This window comes from Physcomitrium patens, chromosome 11 (genome assembly GCF_059467195.1).
Source record: "Physcomitrium patens ecotype Gransden chromosome 11, ASM5946719v1, whole genome shotgun sequence".
In the NCBI taxonomy this organism is placed as follows: Eukaryota; Viridiplantae; Streptophyta; class Bryopsida; order Funariales; family Funariaceae; genus Physcomitrium; species Physcomitrium patens.
Window position 1 is genome coordinate 3,275,214 of NC_143420.1, and position 21,207 is coordinate 3,296,420.

The following is a 21,207-nucleotide window of genomic DNA, read 5'->3' on the forward strand; positions in this document are numbered from 1 at the left end:
CTAGTGACCTGTTACTAGGTATCCTCCGTCGTCTTCGTGGTATATGTGGTTCTTCATCTCGGGGTCGTCTTCATGAGATACTTGGTTGAGAAGACATAACTAATATGGTATCTATCTCTTGGCTATCCATATCACACCAAAAAATATAAATACTAAATATGGAAGAATGGACTCAAGTTACAGATTTATAGTCTCTAACTATGTCTTTTAGAGGTTCTTTCTCTCCCTTCTTTGTAAAGCCGAGGATTAAGAGACTTCAAGGAGAAGGAACTTCAATGAAAAAATTTCATCAAAAGGACTTAGATTTCTGAGGATAGTGTCGATGAAAGTCTTGTACTTTTTGGAACACATTGATAAGATTTTTCACTGGATCCCATGTGCGTTCATTGATATCATAGCCGCTCAAATGCAGTAGATATTCCAATTTCTTCCACTTATGCCATGAATCTAGTACCTTTTTTACCTCGTATTCCCCGTGGTTTTCAATTTTAATACTAGGTGGCAGACATTGCACTCTTCCAGGAAAAGATGATTCTTGATAAGGTTCCAAAAAAGAAACATGAAAGACTGGGTGTACCTTCATAGTAGCCGATAATCCCAGACGGTACAAAATTGGATTAATTTTCTTCTAGATGATAAATGGTCCCAATCTCCAGTAGTCCAACTTATCACATAGCCGTTTGGTTTTGATATTCTGTCGAAGTAGCTATACTTTATCTCCAATTTTGAAAGTAGGTGCCTAATTCCAAAATTTAACTGCAGACATCTTGTAAGCTTCTTGGACAGTTTGCAATTGAAGTTTCAAAGTAGTTTGAAGCTCCAATAGTTGTTTCACAAATCCTTCAATTGCTAGGTTGTTATTAGTTGAGAGACTCAACAAATCAAGCTTCGGATGATATCCATAGTTAAAAAAGAATGGTGTTTGTTGAGTCGACGCATGAAGGGTGTTGTTACATGCAAACTTGGCTAATGATAGATATGCAGTCTAATCATCTTGCTAGTAGTTGATGCTGCATCGTAAATAGTGCTCCAAAGTTTGACTCACTCATTCTGTTTGGCCGTCAGTTTGAGGATGGAAAGCTAAAGAAAGCTTGATATCCACCTTCAATATGTCAAAGAGAGATCTCTATAACTTTGATACAAATTGGATTCCTCGATCCGACACAATATCATCTGGTAAATCATGATATCGATACACACTATCAAAGAAGAGCCTTGCTGTGACTTTGCTTGATGATGTTTTCTTGCAAGAGACAAAGTGTGCCATCTTTGTAAGCCAATCTACTACAACAAAGATGCTGTCAAATGAATTTGATGGCGATAGGTCCATAATGAAGTCCATAGAAACTAAAGACCATGGCCGATGTGGAATAGGCAATGGTTGAAAAAGACCTTAAGGACAATGCTGAGGGTTCTTGGATCTTGAACAAATATCATAGGAGAGAACAAAATCCTTGACATCCTTCCACATTTGGGGCCACTAAAAATCTTGAGAAATAAGTTCCAAGGTCTTATTGAATCCAAAATGTTCCACAACTAGAAAGTCGTGTTGAGATTGGAGAACTCGGAGTCATGCTAGTCCCTTTGGAATATACAACCGCTCCTCAAAGTATAAAAGATCTCCTTCCACCTTCAACTTATCATTAATGACACGTTGCATAATATCGAGGGCTATAGAATCTCTAATAGTTGCAATACATACCTAGTTGAGGAAGTCAGCATCAATTGGCACTATAGCAAAGTAAAGCCTGAATTGTTCCGACTTCAACAATGTTGTACACTGTTGATTAAACGTTGCTTCTCCAACCATTGGTACTAGATACAATCTCCTCGATAATGTATCGGATAGTCCTTATTGCTTCGTAGGCCGATAAGTAATAACAAAATGAAACCTGGATAGCAACATATTCCATTCAGCTTGACGACGATTTAGAACTTGAGCCAACATGAAGTATTCCAAATTCTTGTGATTCATGTATATGGTCATCGGATGCGCAGCTCCTTCGAGAAAGTGATGCCACTCTTGGAAAGAATCTACTATTGCAAGAAGTTCTTTATCATGGATCTCATAGTTGATCTCAATAGCAGAAAACTTTTGAAAGTACAATATAACAAGATGAAGCTTCTTGTCTGTGTCTATCTGCAAAAGTACAGCTTTCCTAGCAAAATCTGAAGCATTAGTCTCCAAATAGAAGGCCTTTGCAAAGTCCGAATGTACCAAGATTGGAGCCATAGTAAATGCAGTCTTAAGGTCTTGAAATGCTTTTTCCATTAGAGGTCTCCATTTGAGCTTGTCTTTACATGTCAACCGAGTGAGAGGAGCAGCAACTTGAGAATAATTCTTGATGAAGATCCGATAGAAGTTAGCAAAGCCAAGAAAGCATTGTACATCTCTAATCGTCTTTGGAATTTTCCATGATACAATTGCTTCCACCTTCTTAGGGTCCATCTTTAAGCCTTTTGTAGTTGCAATGAATTCCAAAAATTCCATCTCAATTTAGTTAAATAAGCATTTCTCCAATTTTGCGTGAAGTCCTTGCTTGTGAAGTTTTTGAAGGACCAAACGAACGTATTTTTCATGCTCTTCTTGCAAAATCTTTTCTCCGCTAGTTGGAGTCGCATAAATGTTAAACGGTGCACCTTCCTTAGATGATGTTACAAACACTCTTGCTTCAATAAATAAAGGTTTTATGATTCGGGATCTTCTATTAGGCTTACTTTCAAAATGTTCTATAGGAAATGTCATCTTTTGTAACTTCCAATCTATGGATAGATATACATTTCTAACCAAGAAAGACCAAGAATAATAGGGTTTGATGGGGTTCTAATAATATTAAAAATAATATAACTACTGTGGTCTTTAAACGTCACCTCTATAGGTTTTGATTCATGGATGACACTACCAGACAATAAAGGTCATCCATCTATTACTTCTACGTGAACGGATTTAGGTTTTTGTACAAGAAAAATCTCGTGACGCTTAGCAAATTCTTCGTCTAAAAAACAAGCAGATGCTCCTGAATCTAATAACACTAAGGTTTTTAATTTCTGAGGGCCAAAAGATAGAGGAATGGTAAAGCAATGGGCAGGCTGAGCAGAAAGAGAGGAACTTGATTGTTGTTGTGGTATTGAATTGTCCGACCATATGGTCCCTATTGTGGCTGGGCATCCTCGTTTTCTTGAACAAACGTGCCTCTGGTTCTGACAATGTGTCAATTTTGCTTCTTGGGGCAGTTTCTAGCTCAATGGCCTTCTTCACTACAATACAAGCATAGTCCTTCCTCCATATGCCACTTTTTTTCTTCTAGAGTTAGGGATTTGACATGTACCATGTCAATTTGTATGTCTTCTACCTCTGAATGTGAATTCAAGCTGCTTGCTGACATAGTTGGAGCGTGGTGAGCTGTATATTGTCTTGAGCATTGATCTTGGCGACATTGGAATATGTGATTATCGTACTTCACAGCTTGGCTAATGGCTTTGTTAAGTGTTCACGAATCAGGAAGAGATAATAACAAATCCTTCACGTTGTCCTTCAAGCCTCAATAAAATTGATTCATCAATGCTTTCTCATCCCAGTTGATGTCGCATGCTAATTATTTGAAATCTGATGCGTAGACTCACGCAGAGCGTACTCCTTGTCGTAGTGACCAGATCTTTGTTGTATCCCATTGTGCCTTGTCAAGTTTGCCAATTGCTTCAACAAACGCCTCTAAAAAAATTTCAAAGTTGTTCAAAATTGATGATCCTTTCTCAAATAAAGGAGCAAACTATGATAGAACTTGCTCCGTGAGCAAAGTTCCAACCAGTCCAACACGTGACTCCTCCATTGGATAGCATCCGTGTTGTAAAGCTGTTATCAATTTAATTTGATTGACAAAACCTCAAAACTTAGAATGCGTACTATAGAATAGATACTAATTTGTTTTTGAAAGATATTAGTAAAATGTATTAATAGTCTATATAATAGGAAATTCAGGAGGAGGGATGAGTGATTTAGTTCTTAAAAGTGATTAATTACAAAATTACGGTTGAAATCTAAAGAATCAGGAGAAAGTATATAAGAGTTGTAGAAGTTAATTAAGGTGCCATCGCTGTGATAGTTGTAAGCCAAGGTAAGCTTGGTGCTACCTCTTTTCTTTTGTTTGTTATTTTCTTTGAATAAGAGGATTCAGAGTTTCTGAATATTGTGAAGTGAATTATGGAATGGAAATGTGATTGGTATTATTTGAGAAGAAGAAAGATTGAATGCTGAAATCTGATTGTAGTTCAGCAGAGAGAATGAGTCTGTATTTGTGTGAAACACTGTAATGTGAATGGCAGTTCTGTGTGAAGAATTCTAGTGATTGGAACGAGGATAATTGTGTGTTGAAAGTTGTGAGGGCACAGTATTACAATTGGAGATTATAAGGGTGAATATATTGGTGGAAATAGCAGTTATTAATATGACTAAATTGCTGTAAAGAAGAGACCGATAAGGTGAAGGAAGAGATTATAGTTTCTTTGTATGTTCAGAAATTAGAAATAAAGATGATACATTTTAAGAGGTAGTTGATTGTGTGACCCTAATGTGAACGCTTAAGCAACTAGTCATTCCATGTATTTGAATTCTCCTATACGGATTTATTCTGGGAGGTTTCTTTCAGAATAAGTAAAACGACAACCACACATACCATCGAACTTATCTAGAAAGCTAATTTGAAGCTCCTTTCATTGTAAGACCAATGGTCCTTGTTGAACTAGAGGCAAAGTTGCTTCTCTTGGTGCTCAAGCTTGAGGCTGATGAATCTTCCATTCTGCCATCTTGGATGTTCCATCATCATGAAGTCTTGCAATGATTCCTTCAATCTCTACAATTTTCTATAATAATGTAGTAAGAGCATTCATAATAGCATCCAATTTGGACGCTGAACTTTCAGTCATATTAATATCTTGACCTCCGACCATTCTAAGAGAAGAAAAGAAATGATTCTATAAGAAGGTAGTATTGGTTTAGAGGAGGATATTCCACAATCTCTAAAATGCCTTAAAACCTTCAAGAAGAGGGATAATCTACTATCTCCAAGAAAGATAAGACTCCAATATTATAATAGAAGAAATATCAATTTAGACGAGGGTAATCTGCAACCTCTAAAATGCCAGCACTTTCAAGCAGAGGGATAATCTCCACTCTAACAAGAAAGAACTAGCTCTGATATGAAAGATGAGTGCAGTCTTGACAAACTGTCACGAATTTAGAATACTGACTGGAAATCTCAAGAAGAAGCTCAAGAAGAATTGGCAAGAAGTAGATTAATCAGATGAATACAAGAATAATACTAGAAAGGTGAGCTAGAGCTCCAAGAGATGTGTTATCAAGACTGAGGATCCCCTCAGTCTTGGCTCCTATATATACTATAAGCTAGGAAGCTTCTCAAGTAGCTTCTACAAACTAGGAAGCTTCTCAAGCAGCTTGCACAATCTATGAAGCTTCTCAAGCAGCTTCCACAAACTACAAAGCTTCTGTAGAACCTTCTAGAATCTTCTATAACTTCATAGTATATGTCTTTGTCACTTGCACTAATAAAAGAATAATTTATTAGTCAAGATACCATTTAAAATCTAGAATCTTAGATTTGTGAATTTTACTATAATAATCTAATAAATATCTATAACTTATTGAATTACTTAGAGGAGTAAGTAGTCACTTTCCTTACAGACTTGTAGGATATCATTGATGAGCATCTTGCGTAGCAAGGTGAAGTTGTTAATGATGAGACTAATGATGATAGCTAAGAATTCATTAATGTGATAGCTTTTGAGGTTCTCAAGTTGATCCAATCTTTGGAGACTTTTTTGTTTCAATTAAATAAGAAACTTCTTGAATTCATTATTCTTATTGAAAAATTGAAGGATAAGACAAGCATGCTTAAGATAAAGCAATTGGTATAGAAGCTAATTTATCATTATTTTTTTTCTTATGTAAGAATTAAAGTTAGCAATTTTCATATATATGCCAGATGAATTCTAAAAATATTTACACATGTGAATGTATCATATAGTATTTGAAATATGCACATTATTCATTCACTCAATATAGAAGACTTTTAACAAAATTATGCAATAACTACTTATATAGGTTTATTTACTCTAAATATATGCCCAAAGTTGAGACTAGGACATTAATATATATTTAAGGAGGTTATACATTTAGTCAAGTTCTTCTATATCTCTCTCTATATATATAGATATATTTAGGATTCATTTTATTAAAACAATGATGTTGATTATTCCAACAAATTAAACCAAGGACAATTGCATTCCAAACAAGGATGGAAAAAAGAGACAAGAGAATTGAGGGATTAGGATAAAGGATGATTCAAGGTGAGATAGAGCTTATTTAAACCAATTTAAATATGTGATTTTGAATGATGCAAACAACCTCAATCAATCAATTATTTTATTTGGATAGAGAAGCAAATATATACAATTTTTTTACATAAGTAGATACCAACAAAAGACTTTTTGAAAAAAATTATCAATGCTCCAAACATCAGCAAAACTTCAAAATGAGATTTATTTGATTTATTTTAAAGAAAATATGTTTTTATAAATTTAAGATAAAACATGATTCTCAATGAATGATTAGAGCCATATTTAAGTTTTGAAAAATTTAAATATGCATTGAAATGAATAGATAAACAATGTCTTGTGTTAGATAATTCAACTTCTAAGAATGAGATGTTAAAAAATACTCAATTTAATGCCAAGGCAAACCATCTTGAAACAAGATTTTCAATGGTTTAACTATTACATTAACTTATCATATATTCAACAGAATCATCAACAGTATTTGACATTTATTTTTAACTACTTGTAATTTGTATATAGAAAAACAAATGTTGTTTTAATTTGATTTTATGTCTTCTATTTTAAAGCCACAATTAGAGTTTGATTGATAAAATATGTTTTGTGTGTTACTTTTGGAATTAAATTGTATTAAAAAATAGAAGACCAATAAGCTACTTACGAGATTATACAAGATTTTATAACTGTAGTGAATCGGTTGCAGCAGCAGCAGCCAGCAATTGCATGTAGTCTCTCTGTATCACTCTGTTTTGAAACTGAACCCTCTTGTTTAGATTTGCACTGCAACGCAACTCTAGACGCGCATCTCAACATTGCACATCAACAAAAACTGTCTGGATCTAGGATTCTCCATGGTAGTCTCAAAATGAGTTCCTCAACATTTTTGCCGAATCGTTCACCTGCGTAGGGCGTCGAAAATGCAAGCATGTGTTTGTGCGAGAAGGTCCAGCAATCATCGGGTTGGAAATACCTCTTCTTCATTGCAGAAGCTGACCCTGCTGCTACTACATTTCTTCTTTAGACGACATCGAGTGCTCCTGCTCGTCCCCCTTTCTCCACGTCTCGGAGAGGCTTCTTTACACGGGCGGCGATATTTCTGTAGACTTTTAGCCGTTTCCAGATCTGTGCATAGGAGTGACCAAGTGTTTGAGAATCTGTGGCTGGAGATGGAGCGGGCTGACTCTGGCTCGTGTAGGGTGAGCATCCTTCTCGTAATGTGTAAGGATTCGGACAGTTATTGTGTTTTGAAGATGCCTTTTCTTCCTCACATACCTCTGACTGTCATAGTTTACAGCTTCTGAACTTTTAGAAGTGGAAGCGAGTCTAGTTTCAATTGTAAAGCCTCTAAGGTTTGAGACAGGCAGTTCCGTCCGACAGTTACTCTTTGAGCTCTGGGGTCTACCTGGATGGCATGGTTTTCTATAATCTTTTAAAATATGAAATAAATTTTAGGGTTTAGGTTTTAGGGTTCTTCGCTAAAACATCATTGGATTGATTGTGGATATGCAGAATTTGGAACTCTAAATGAGGCAATTGGAGGAAGTCATGGACCATAGGTTCCGTTGGTCTGAGAATATCCTAAACACTTATAAAAAAGAAATATAATATGATGAGATATTTTAATCTTTGTCAATAAGCAATATACTCTAATCTAAATTATTTAAATTAGAATATATATTTTAATAAAGATCAGTTAATATACTCATGTGTGTATATATATATATATATATATACATACACACCTAGAGTATGTCCTTAGAATTATGTATTAAATAAAATATTAAAAATTGTGATAATTGATGGTGTTTTTAATAGATTCATAACAACCACATGATAAGTTTTAGGTAGACCCCATCATAAATCTTATTATTGAAGAAAGAAAAGTTATAAGATCCAATACTTAACATTGGCAAGGTTGTACAAAAAAAAAAAAAAAAAAAAAAAAATGTGGAATAAGATGACTCTCACTTCTAACACTCTTTTCTTATAGGATGTATTATATGGCATTTCTATTGCCATTGAGATATAAATTGATCTCTACTTGCCACCATGATATTCTTTGGTACGTACTTTGTATCCTTCTACACTCCAAGAACTAACTCTTTGACCATTAGCAACTTATCTAAGGTAATTCCATTTACATTATAACTTAAATTTATTTTTATTAATTTCATATTATTAATTTTAATAATTATCACTATTTAATATAATAATAGAATAATACATAGAACAATCAAGTACATTTGCTTTTCTTTAGACTGAAAATTATATATATATATATATCTCTATTTTTTTTATAAAAAATAAAAAAATATAAACATTCAAAAGATAATAAGTTATTATGTTTGTATTTTTTAAATTATAAATTATGAATATTTTCTTCATACATATTAGAATATTATTTATTTAATTATTTTTATAATATAATTTTTTATTTTTTATTTTTTATAGTATATAAAATACTTTATAAACCAAATATTACTCTTAAAGCATCAAGATAATATAAGAAATACAAATCATTGGTGATTTGATTTTATTATATACAACATATTATCTTGGCTTTGTAATAATTAGTTTGTTATATCTAATTTATAATTTTTAAACTTTTCAAAGAATAATGCTATTTTTTGGAATTCTATTCATATTTGTTTCTTGATTTTATTTCAATTATATTTATGTATGTATGTATCTATCTATCTATCTATCTATATATATATATATATATATATATATATTGTGGATTGTAGACTTTGCCATTGTATAACTTTGTATTTGAAGAAGATATAGATAGAAATAAAATTTCTACCTTATGAAGAGTGTAGAAAATTTGGATATTTTAAAATAGCTATTTATAAAGAAATAAATCTCATAAAAGATTATACATATTTAGTACAATTTTTCTCTCTTGATACTAAATATGATGTCCATATAAATTTTAAGATAAAAGAAGGTCAAATTATATCTAATATAGAAAAAGATTCTATTCAATTATTTACTTCTAATATTAATGATGTGTTGTAAAATAATTGATTCTATAAAATTAGACTAAAAATATTTAAGAAACTTTATAAGAATTCTTAAAAAATATTTATAACATATTATATATATATATATATATATATATATATATATATATATATATATATCTATATACTTTTACATAATTTAATAAAAGTTATGTTCTCTAACACCAAACATGCTTTATGTATCAACTATCTACTTTGTAGAAATAGAGTAGATTAGCCTTAGATACAAAGAGACATTTTAATTGTAATTTAAAAAAAAAAATCATAGTAGATATGTATGAATTTAAGAATATTTTTTTAAGATTTTTTAAAATAACAATTCTTAGCCATAAGATATTTTTTTAATTTATTAAAATATCACAAATTATTTTTGTCATCTATTATAAATTAATGAAATTTTTTTTTAGTATTTTATTTCTTAAGGTTAATTTATTCTATATTTCCAAAAATTTAGAAGGTTAGATTGCTAGGTATGATTGCTAGAAACATCTACTTGACTTCTAAAATAATATGGGTTCTTTTTGGATCTTGGAAATTTAGTCTTTAATTTTAAATGAAATCTTATTTTTATGTGGATTTCTTTTTAACATAAAAGAATTTTAATATATTATAGTAAATAATGCACATGGAATTTGAAAAGCCTTTTTAAATCATTATAAAATATATGATGGATACAAGAATGATGTAATTAACAGTTAAAAGTCTCTTTATTAAATTAAATGTAATGTAACATCAAAATTATAAGTTTTTTTGTATCTTTTGCATTAAGAAGTTATATATTGATATTATATTATCTTCTAAAATAAATATAATTTTTTTATCAATATTATATTAATTGGAATATAAACATAATAATAGAAGTATTGATATATTCAATAATGACAGGTTGATTTGATATTTTAGAGAAGAAGTATTATTTGATTTATTTTTTATTATTAATTTTAATATTATATTAAAAATTTATTATATAATAAGAAATAAATAGTTAATAAAAAATATTTTTTATATCTTTTGTTGAATAAATACTTTTAAAGAAAAGATGCCAATAATAATTATTATACTCTTTATATTAATAAACATTTTTTTGAATTTTTTATTTCTATGAATTTAAGTTTAGTACCAAATATTGAGTAGCTTTGAGAATATAACCTTAAATTTTAGACTCATAGGCCTTCATGAAATAAAATTTGAATGTAAATACTTTATATTGAAAGGTTTTTTGTCTTATGTATTGTTTTGTAGTTAACTTTAACATACTAAAATTATACTTGAGCTTAGTTAATTAAATTAATGAGTACTAGTTAGATTCTTAGCTATAAGATTTTTATAAATATTATATAAGTGGTATTAATTAGATAATTAGTCTATAATTACTATATAAAATAAAATATATATAAAATATAAATTATTCATATTTTAAATTATGGTTATAAGAAGAGTATTTCTTGCTATAGAGCCAAATTTTGGTTTTGTGTAGTCTTTTTTAATAGAAAATTTATAAGACTTATAAGATTTTATTATGATATTATTTAAATATGGATTTTTTTGATTATAACATAAATTATTATAATTTAAAAAATAAAAGTTTGATATTTAATAAAAAAAAAAGTTTTTATGTAAATTATTATTGAATACATTAGATAAGATGATTTCAGGAAGTTATTCATCTTATAACATAGATTTGGATAGAAAATATAGTTCATAGAAATAAAAATAAAAATAAAATTATCTTATGTATATTATTATAGTCTATAGATATAAACAAAAAATATGTAGACAAAAGTATTGAATGATTAATTAATATTTTTAACACTTATATAACTACGTATTGGAATAGACAATGTCTAATAAATAATTTGAAATTAATATCCACATAATATTTGATAGAAAAGAATTGAAAAGATGACCATTGTCAAAAAATACTTTACATTTGTCTTGAGATTGTTGCAAGAGAGACCACAAGTCTTACTATCACGGACATATGTATTTACTTTCATAATTGCTTAGATAATATAAATAAGTAGAATTATATTAAAATAAATAAATAATAATATCTTATAGACAAGCTTTCTAAAAGCTTTATAAATATAACTTTGACTTTATTAGTATTTATAGGCAATTGATAGATTAGAAACTTGGCCAACAAAATAGCCATATATCACATGTATTGATAGCTTGTGGTACAAGCTAACTATGTGGTGTACATATTAAAAACTTGCTTTGCAAGTTAAGACATGTATCTTACAAGTTGGATACATATCAAAGATCTTATAAAATATTATAATGTAGCTCCGAGCTAGATAGTATATATGGAGGCAAGAGTGAAGCCCTTTTCACTCTTGTTAATGCCTTTTTAGTCTTTAGTCTTATTTTAAGACTTTTTAGTTTTTTTATCTTTAAAAATAGCTATTTTAGTTTAATAATATACCATCTTTGATTGATTTTTTAGTCTTTTTGAATGACAAAAGAGTTTATTGATATTTTAGTTTTTTAAAATTCATGTCTTTGAAAGTTTGACAAGAGTGCCAATTCATTGTTCTTATTTTGTTTTAGAAGTAAATGGATTATCTTTCTTCTATTATTATATTTTGATGATTTTAAAGTATCCATCTTTGAATTAAAATTTAATTTTTTGATATTGGTTTTTTTCTTAAAGAGAGATGATTATCCATCTTCATGGAAATTTTTATTTGATATTAAAGATTGCACACTATTCTCCTCTAATTATTTTCACTTTTGAATTTTTTTGAATTTTCTATGAAAGAAAAAATCATAAATAGTACTTTTAGCAAAAGTAAAAATAAATTTATAATTTTTGGAGATTTTCACAAGCTTATTAATACTCTTAAGATGGAAATCTCATATATTTTTAATATAAATTATAGATGTATTATTCCCACACTTATGGAAGAAGTCAATAATGAAGTTCAAAGTCTATGCCAAGCAGCTGTGCAATTAAAATAAGTAAGTAGATCGAGTTCACAATTGAATCCAAGAAGCCTTATGTCACAGACATACATATTTATTTACATAAGAAGTGCTAGGTAGAAGATAAATATAAATAGATTTGAAATTATCTTTTGGCAAAGCTTCGTAGAAGCTCCAGAGACACATATTTGACTTTATACATGTTTATAGTTAATTGTTAGGTTAAAAATTTAGCCAATGAATTAGCCAATGACTTAGCCATGTGTCACATGTGTAGATAGCTTGTGATATAAGGTAACAATGTCATATTACGTGAAGCCTTATTTGAAAATGTACTAAGCACATGACTATGGAAAGTAGAAGAAAAATTGCAACAAAAAGATTCTAATTCTAATATAATCCTAAATAACTCCAATTAAATCTTATAAAAATTATAAAAGAAGTATGAAGAAATCCTAAAGAAATTCAAAGGAGGTATTAGAATAAAATCTAAAATATATCTTAAATAAATTCAAATTGAAACTTAATTTAATCCTAATTAAAATCTTAGTAGTCTTTAATTAAATCCTAAATCAAATCCTAACTAATCCCAAATAATCCTAAATCCTAAAAAATCCAAAAGCCAAACCAATTCCTAAATCCTAAATCAAACCCTAAATCCTAACCAAATCCTAGTCAAATTAATCTCATCCTATAATAATTTAGAACCTCAATATCTATCTATTATATTATTGATCTTGCTTAATATTTTAGACACATTTCAACAACTAAGTTGGCAATAAGCATACAAAATTTGAAAAAGATCAAACTTACAAATTAGAAGATTGATCCTAAATTCCATTTGGAAGATGGCCGGCCTCCTACTCCAATTTGAATGTTGAACTTCTAGTATTAATATTTCCTTCTTGAACCATTGAATTAATTCTAAAATTCATCTTAACTATTGAAAATCAAGTCTAGTTTCTATACAAAAAAAATGACTTCAATCTAGTAGAAAAATTACTAAAGATCTTAAAAATACTTATTAACCTTCAAATTTCAATTTTTGAGACCTCAATCCATAAAAACCTTTACACACTTTGATCTAACCATTTGATTGATTTCAAAATTTATACATGTAGTTACAAATAGCATATCAATATTCTAATTAAAAATTATCCATATACATACCACATAGCTCAAGAAATCCTCAAATATATAAATATAGTTTTATTTCTCAAAATTGAAACCAATAGAAAATATTACTAACTTTGAAAATCCTCCAAAAACTAAATCTTAACTTGATTGACATAAAATGAATGTCCAAAAATCTTTCCTTAAGTTTTTCTTTAAATCTACCAAAGAACTTTGAAGTTGTCATAGGTACATGGTTTTGTCCGTCAAGGTTTGATTTTGACTTAGGTTGTTGATTGGTTCTCTTTAAATATCAATATTCAATAATTTGAGATATTTTTTTATTTAAAATTATTAATAATTCTCTCTTTAACATGTCTATGTCAATTGCTTATCTCATTTACTTTGATTTGAGGTATATATATATGCCTACACAGTAAATAGAAGCTCTTTCTTTAAAAAATAGCATTAAGACTAAACCTTTTATTATCTTTTATCATTTATCTTTGTTTTTATACTACATCTTTCTACTAGGTTCTTCTATAATAGTATCCATGTTTTTATTTTTTATTATATAATCATGTTATTATACAACAATAATGTAGCATCGTATATTAGCTCCTAATAGATAGTATATATAGAGGCAAGAGTGAAGCCTTCTTTACTCTTGTCAATGCCTTTCTAGTCCTTAATCTTATTTTAAGACTTTTTAGTCTTCTTATTGTTAGCGATAGCCATTCTAATTTCAATACTATATTAATTTTGAATAAATATTGATTCTTTTTGAGTTACACAATAGTATAGTGAATTTTTGGTTCATTAAAATTCATATTCTTGACAGTTTGACAAAAGTCCTAATTCATTATTTTTATCTTATTTTTAGAAGTTAATAGAATATTCTACTTCTATTATTGTATTTTCAAGGTTGTGAACTATTCACCTTTAATCCAAGATTTTAGTTCCCTTATAGTGATTTTTTTTAAAGAGAGTGATTCATCTTTCTTTGTGAAAATTTTCATTTGATATTAAAGTTTGCTGATTATCTTCTTCTAATTTGACATATAATTTTTTTTGAATTTTTTAGGAAAAAAACATTAAGAATGCTATTTTAGGCAAAAGTGAAAATAGATTTACAACCATTATAGATCTCTATGAACTTTTCAAAGTTTTTAAGGTGGAAATTTTACATATCTCTAATATCAACTATGGAGGTAGTATTCTAATGCCTATAGAAGAAATCAATAATGAAGTTCAAAGTCTATGCTAAGAAGTTGTGCAATTGAGAGAAATAAATAGATCAAATTTATAACTAAATCTAAGAAGTCTTGCTACTACAAATTAGAGGGAAGTAAGGATAAATATGTTAGAGAAGTTTGATAAAATAAGATAAAAATTTTAAAGATTTTTACAATAAATAAAACTTTATGTAAGATTGCATCTTTTTCAATACATTGATAGATTTGATTAATTTAGATTCATAGGTGCACTTTTCTCTAAGAGTGCTCTTTCTTGGTTTGTATCTTTGATGGAAAATAATTCATAACTACTCTATAATTTAAATTCATTTTTAAAAACCTTCATAGCCACATTTGGAGAAAGTGATAAAAAAAAATTAATAGAGACTAAACTTGTATTTTTACAACATAAATTATATTTTGCCACTATATATGTTTTTGAATTCTAAAACCTTGCTTACATTATGGATTGGAAAGTTAAGGCCCTTATCAATCAATTTTAGTATGGATTAAAAGATAACATCAAAGATTTACTGTTGACAATGCTAAGAGCAAAATCATTAGAGAAATTTATTACTCAAGTCAATGCATGCAATAAAAATTCTTTGAAAGATACTAAGAACAAAGATTTGGTTGGATGGTATAAGACAAGTCATAGCAATAAATTTTAAATTCATAGAAGCTTATTCATCAAGATCAAAATCTTTATAAATTGACATGGTACGTTTCAAATTTCTTATCAAAAAAAAAAAGAGTTAACATTGTTAAGAAGGATTATGCCTATATTATGGAGAATTTAAGCACATTGCTTAATATTATTTAAAGAAGAAATATAACTACAAAATAAGGAGTATGGTTGCCAAAAAAATAATGTATCAAAAAATCAATTTTTTTAGCTACAATAGGAAACATGTGGCTGAAATTTTGTGCAAGCTCTAATAAAGGTCCTATCTTCTCATCAAATCTTTCACCTTGTTTTATGGTAGAGATTTTTTTACAACCAAAAAATCACAAAATCTTAGCCTTTTTAGATTTCGGAGCCTCAATCTGTTTTAAAGAGAAAGACTTAATTAAAAAACAAGAAACATCATTCATTAAAAAAAACCAAACCTCTGCACATAGAAGTAATAAATGATTATTTGTTATCTTTTGGAGATGTCACCTATAAAACTATTCTTTTATATGCAGAAACTAATAATTATAATGAATTGATAATTTTTAATGTGATTAAATCTTCTTTTAATCTAATTATTTTAGAATTATCTTGGATAAAAAAATATGACCTTAAAATTGACTAGACTTCTTATAACCTTGATTCTTTTTTTAATTTAGCTCATAATTTTGCTAGTCAACTAGAAATCCATAAGTCTAATATATTCAAATCTTTATTAGTAGATACAAGAGCTTTCATACATGTATGAAATAAAGGGCCAACTTTTGTTTTATATGCCACACTTATTTTTGATGAAAAAAAGATTTCAAGTGGTATTCGAAGTCAATATCAAGATTATCTAGAAATTTTTGAAAAGATAAATGTAGATATTCTTCCAAACCATTGTCCCTATGATTGTTCCATTAATCTTTAAGAAGAATCTCAACCATCATTTGGACCAATCTATAGCCTATGATAGAACAAGTTGGTTATATTTAAGAAGTATATTGACAAAAATTTAGCCAAAAATTTCATATGCCACCTTAAATCTTCAATAGGGACTCCTATCTTATTTGTGAAGAAAAAAGATGAATTTGTGCAAATGTCTATGGACTATTGAAGACTCAATAAAATCACTATTAAGAATAGATTTCTTCTACTTTTGATTTCAAGACTTCTTGAACAACTCAATCAAGCAAAGATCTATACCAAAATAGATCTACAAAGAATAGACAATCTAATATGTAATAAATAATGGCATGAATGAAAAACTATATTTTGAATTAAGTATGGATATTTCAAATATAATATCATGCCTTTTAGATTCATGAATGTATCAACTGTTTTTCAACAACTAATGAATGGTGTCTCTTAAGAATTTCTTCATGACTTTATTGTTTGTTAGTTGGATAACATCTTAATCTATTTCAAAAATATAAAAGATTATGAATTTTATATTTGCCATGTGTTACAAAAATTAAGAGATGCAAGATTATATACCAAGATAGAAAAGTGTGTATTTTATATTAATTGAATTGACGTCTTAGAATACATCATTTCAAATGATGGCTTTTTGATAGATCTTAAGAAGGTCCAGACTATTATAAATTGAAAGATCTCAAAAACAATCAAAGATGTGCAATGTTATTTAAAATTTGCTAATTATTACTAAATCTTCATCAAGAACTTTTCTTAAATTGTGGCTCTTCTTATACATTTGATATGTAAAAAAAAACTTGAGTAGAGCAAAGAAGCTAAATCATCTTTTGAAGCCTTAAAGACATCATTTTTTTTATAATAATTTTATATCTTATTATCTTTTTTAAGATATTCTTTATGAAAATATTTGCATCAAACTTTGCTATGAGTGATATTTTCTCATAATAAAATTTGATGACAATCTCCACATGATAGCTTCATATTCTAAAGTTTTTTTAGTATCGAAGACTAATTACAAGATCCATGACAAAGAGCTCCTTACAATCATGGATTCATTTCAAGACTAACATCCTTATTTATAAGGTACTTTTGGTCTAATCATTATATATACAAATCACAAAAATTTCAAATATTTCATGTTAATATATGTTAGAATCATAGTTAAGCCCATTGAAGTATGTCTTTATGAAGATTTGATTTTAAAATTAAGAACAAGGTTTATCAAATGCCTTTTTAGATGTTATTATCTTTTCAACAAAGTATGATTCTCTTGAAGCGAGAGTATTTCCATCTTTGAATAATGAAATCAACATTAATTATTGATTTGACCTTTTTCAAGCAAATTCAATTAAGTATGCACTCTAATCTTGTTGTTCATAATATTAAGAATAATATTTTAAAGTCTCAAGGTACTTGAAAGTTTAAATTTAAGAATAATCTATTATATTTTGAAGAATGATTATATATTTTACAAGATGAATCACAATTATGTGTTCTTCAAGCTCGTCATAGGTTTTTAGTAGCCAAACATTTTGGATACAATTAGACTTTGAACTAATGTTTAAATATTTTTGGTGGTCTCAAATATAGAAGGTAATCAAAGACTTTGTATAATTATGTGATGTTTGGTTAAGATCAAAAACTCTTCATCATCAACCTTATCGACTGCTTCAACTATTATCTATTTTGGAACAACCATAATCTTTTATTTCTATGGATTTCATTATAGATCTTGTAATCTTATGTTTGTATGATTTTATATTTGTAATAATGGATTTTTTTTATTAAGATGGTATATTTTTTATTATATATAAAATCTATTACTAGTAAATATATATATATATATATATATATATATATATATATATATATATATATATATATATTTTGACAACATCTATTGCTATTATGGATTATCCAAAGATATCATATCAAATAGAGAGATTCAATTTGTATTAATATTTAAAAAAATTCTTTTTAAGATTCTAAAGGTAGAAATAAAGCTATCTTTGGTTTTTTTATTGTCAAATTGATGGAAAAATAGAACATATAAATAAAGTTTTGGAGTAATATTTGTGGTGTATCATCAACTATCCATAAGATAATTAAATAATTTTTTTAGAATTAATAAAGTTTACTTATAATAACATAATATATTCTTCTATTCAATAAATATCTTTCTTTTTTTATTTTGATTATCATCTATGATTTGATGTTTTTGACTTCTCAAAAGTTTATAATTCTATGATAGAAGATTTGACAAATTATTTATTTGAGTTACATAAAATAATTAAGGTATAATTAAAAGAATCTCAAGAACAACAAAAGACCAATGGAGATGCTTATCATAAAGAACAACTTCAATTTCATGTTGGTAACAAGGTATAGTTACTTTGTTGTAATATCAATACTAGTTTCTTTTATGACAAAGTAGATTATCATGAGCTTGGACCATTTTCTATTTATGAATAAATTAATTAATTTTTTTATTGATTATATCTACTTGAATTTATGAAAATCCATCCTATATTCGAAGTATCTCTTTTTGAGCCATATGAGACAATGAATATCTCGGGAAGAAGAGAAATGCCACTTCTTCCTATAGAAGTAGATAATAATCAAGAGTTTAAGATATAAGAAGTTTTAGATCCAAGGTAATGCCAAAATAGATTAAAATATCTTATTTATTTGTAAAAATATGATATTAATGAATATACATTAGAATCAATTAAGAATCTTATAAATATAATAAAGAAAATTGATGCTTTATATCAAAAATATCTATCAAAATTAAAATGAAGAATAAAAAATCTTTGCTATAAAAGAAATGTAATTTAGAAAAGATTGTATGTTATCTTCTATCTTTATTTATAATATTTATAAAGCTAAATAGATAGAGAATCAATAATCAACAGATTCAACTTAAGATTTATTATTTTTTCACTTATCAAATAATATATTACAATTGTCAAATCTTTCAAAAAGATGTAATTAGGATAAATATCCTTAAGAATGACTTATTCTTCTTTAAATAGATGGAAAGATATAATATATTTGTTATCACAAACTTCAAAGAGATTCTTAATGTTTGGTGATTTTATTAGAGGTAGAAACAATTTATGATAGTCTTACAATTTTTTTGTTTTAAGGAAGTTACAAAAGTCTCAATAATAATTAAATAATAGTGTAGTCTTCTTGCTTTGGAATGAGACATTATTGATAGCTGAGAAGACCTATTAATTACCTTCAAAGGAACAAAGATCACAATATGTAGTAAATATAAATTTTCACATTTTGAATTTCTTCAATATATGATAACCATTCTTCATAGAACTTATTATAAGAAAAAAAAATAATATTGCAGACATATATTTTTACCTAGATAAGAAGTACTAGATAGAAGTTAAATATAAATAGATTTGATATTATCTTATGGCAAAACTTTTTAGAAGCTTTATAAAAACATATTTGTTTTATACATATTTATAATTCATTGGTAGGTTAGAAACTTGGCCAAAAAATTAGCCATGTGTCATACATATAGAAAGCTTATGATACAAGCTAACAATATAGCATGCATATAAAAAACTTGCCTTATAAGTTAAGATACATGTCTTACAAATTGGACATGTGTTAGAAGTCTTATATAATATTGCCACATAGCTCCTAGTTGATAGTATATATAAAGGTAAAAGTGAAGCCTTCTTGTAAGTTTGCATCTTTTCCAATAACTTGATGGATTTACTCAAGTTGGATTTATAAATGCACTTCTATCTACAAGTGTTCTTTTTTGGTTTGTATCTTTGATGGAAAATGATTCATGACTATTTTATAATTTGAATTTATTCTTGAAAGTGTTTACAATCACATTTGGATAAAATAATCAAAAAAAATAAAATAAAAACCAAATTCATATTTTTATGATAATGATCACATTTAGCGACCATATATATTACTAAATTCAAAAACCTTACTTACAACATAGATTGGAATGACTAAGCCTTTATTTATTATTTTTGATATTATTTAAAAGATAATGTCAAGGATTTATTGTTAATAATATCAATAGTAGACTCATTAGAGTAGTTTATTACTCAAGCCATTGTATATGACAATCAATTCTTCAAAAGATGCTTAAACCAAAGATTTGATTAAAGAGATATAAGTCAAATCATGGCAATATCTTATAAGTTTTCAAAAACTTATTCATCTAAGCCAAAGCTTATGAAAATTAGCACAATATGTTTCAAATATCTTATTGAGTAAAAAAATACTTAATATCAAGAAATTTTATACATATATTATGAAGAATCCAAATATACTACTTGATATTGTCTAAAGAAGCAATGTTATCACAAAATGAAGAACATGGTTGCCAAAGGAGACAATGTGTTAAAAAATAGGTTTTTTAACTAGAATATGGTCTATGTGGAAGAATCTTATATAATAATTAATAAAGGTCATATTCTCTCCTCAGATCCATCACCTTATTTTAAAATAGAAGTTTGTTTAAGACCAAAAAATCACAAAGTCTTTGCCTTGTTAGATTCAAGAGCCTCGGTTTGTTTTATAAATAAAGATTTTGTCAAAAAATAAGAAATATTTTTAATTAAAAAAATAAAACATATATATATGTAGAAGTAATAAATGGTTTTTTATTGTCTTTTAAAGATATTATCTATGAAATTATTCCTTTAAATGTAGCAATTAATGGTTATAACAACTTAATAATATTTAATATAATTAAAACTTTTTTTTTTCTAATTATTTTAGGATTATCATAGCTAGAGAAGTATAACTTTCAAATAGATTAGATTTTTTGTAACCTTGATTTTTCTTGTAGTTTAATTTAAGATTTTATTTTTTAAATAAAAATTTATAAATCTAATACAACAAAATCTTTATTGGTAGATACTAAAAATTTTATGCATATTGCAAAAAAGATCACTTTTTACTATATAAATTT

General features: G+C 27.5%; 1 long non-coding RNA gene across 1 annotated transcript; it reads left to right on the forward strand.

Annotated features, from left to right (window-relative positions):
- Nucleotides 1-7,102: 7,102 nt before the first annotated feature.
- On the forward strand, nucleotides 7,103-8,260 carry LOC149988109 (uncharacterized). Its single transcript, XR_016505324.1, has 2 exons — nucleotides 7,103-7,544; nucleotides 7,858-8,260. It is a non-coding gene; the product is annotated as an uncharacterized LOC149988109 (long non-coding RNA).
- The last annotated feature ends 12,947 nt before the right edge of the window (nucleotides 8,261-21,207 follow it).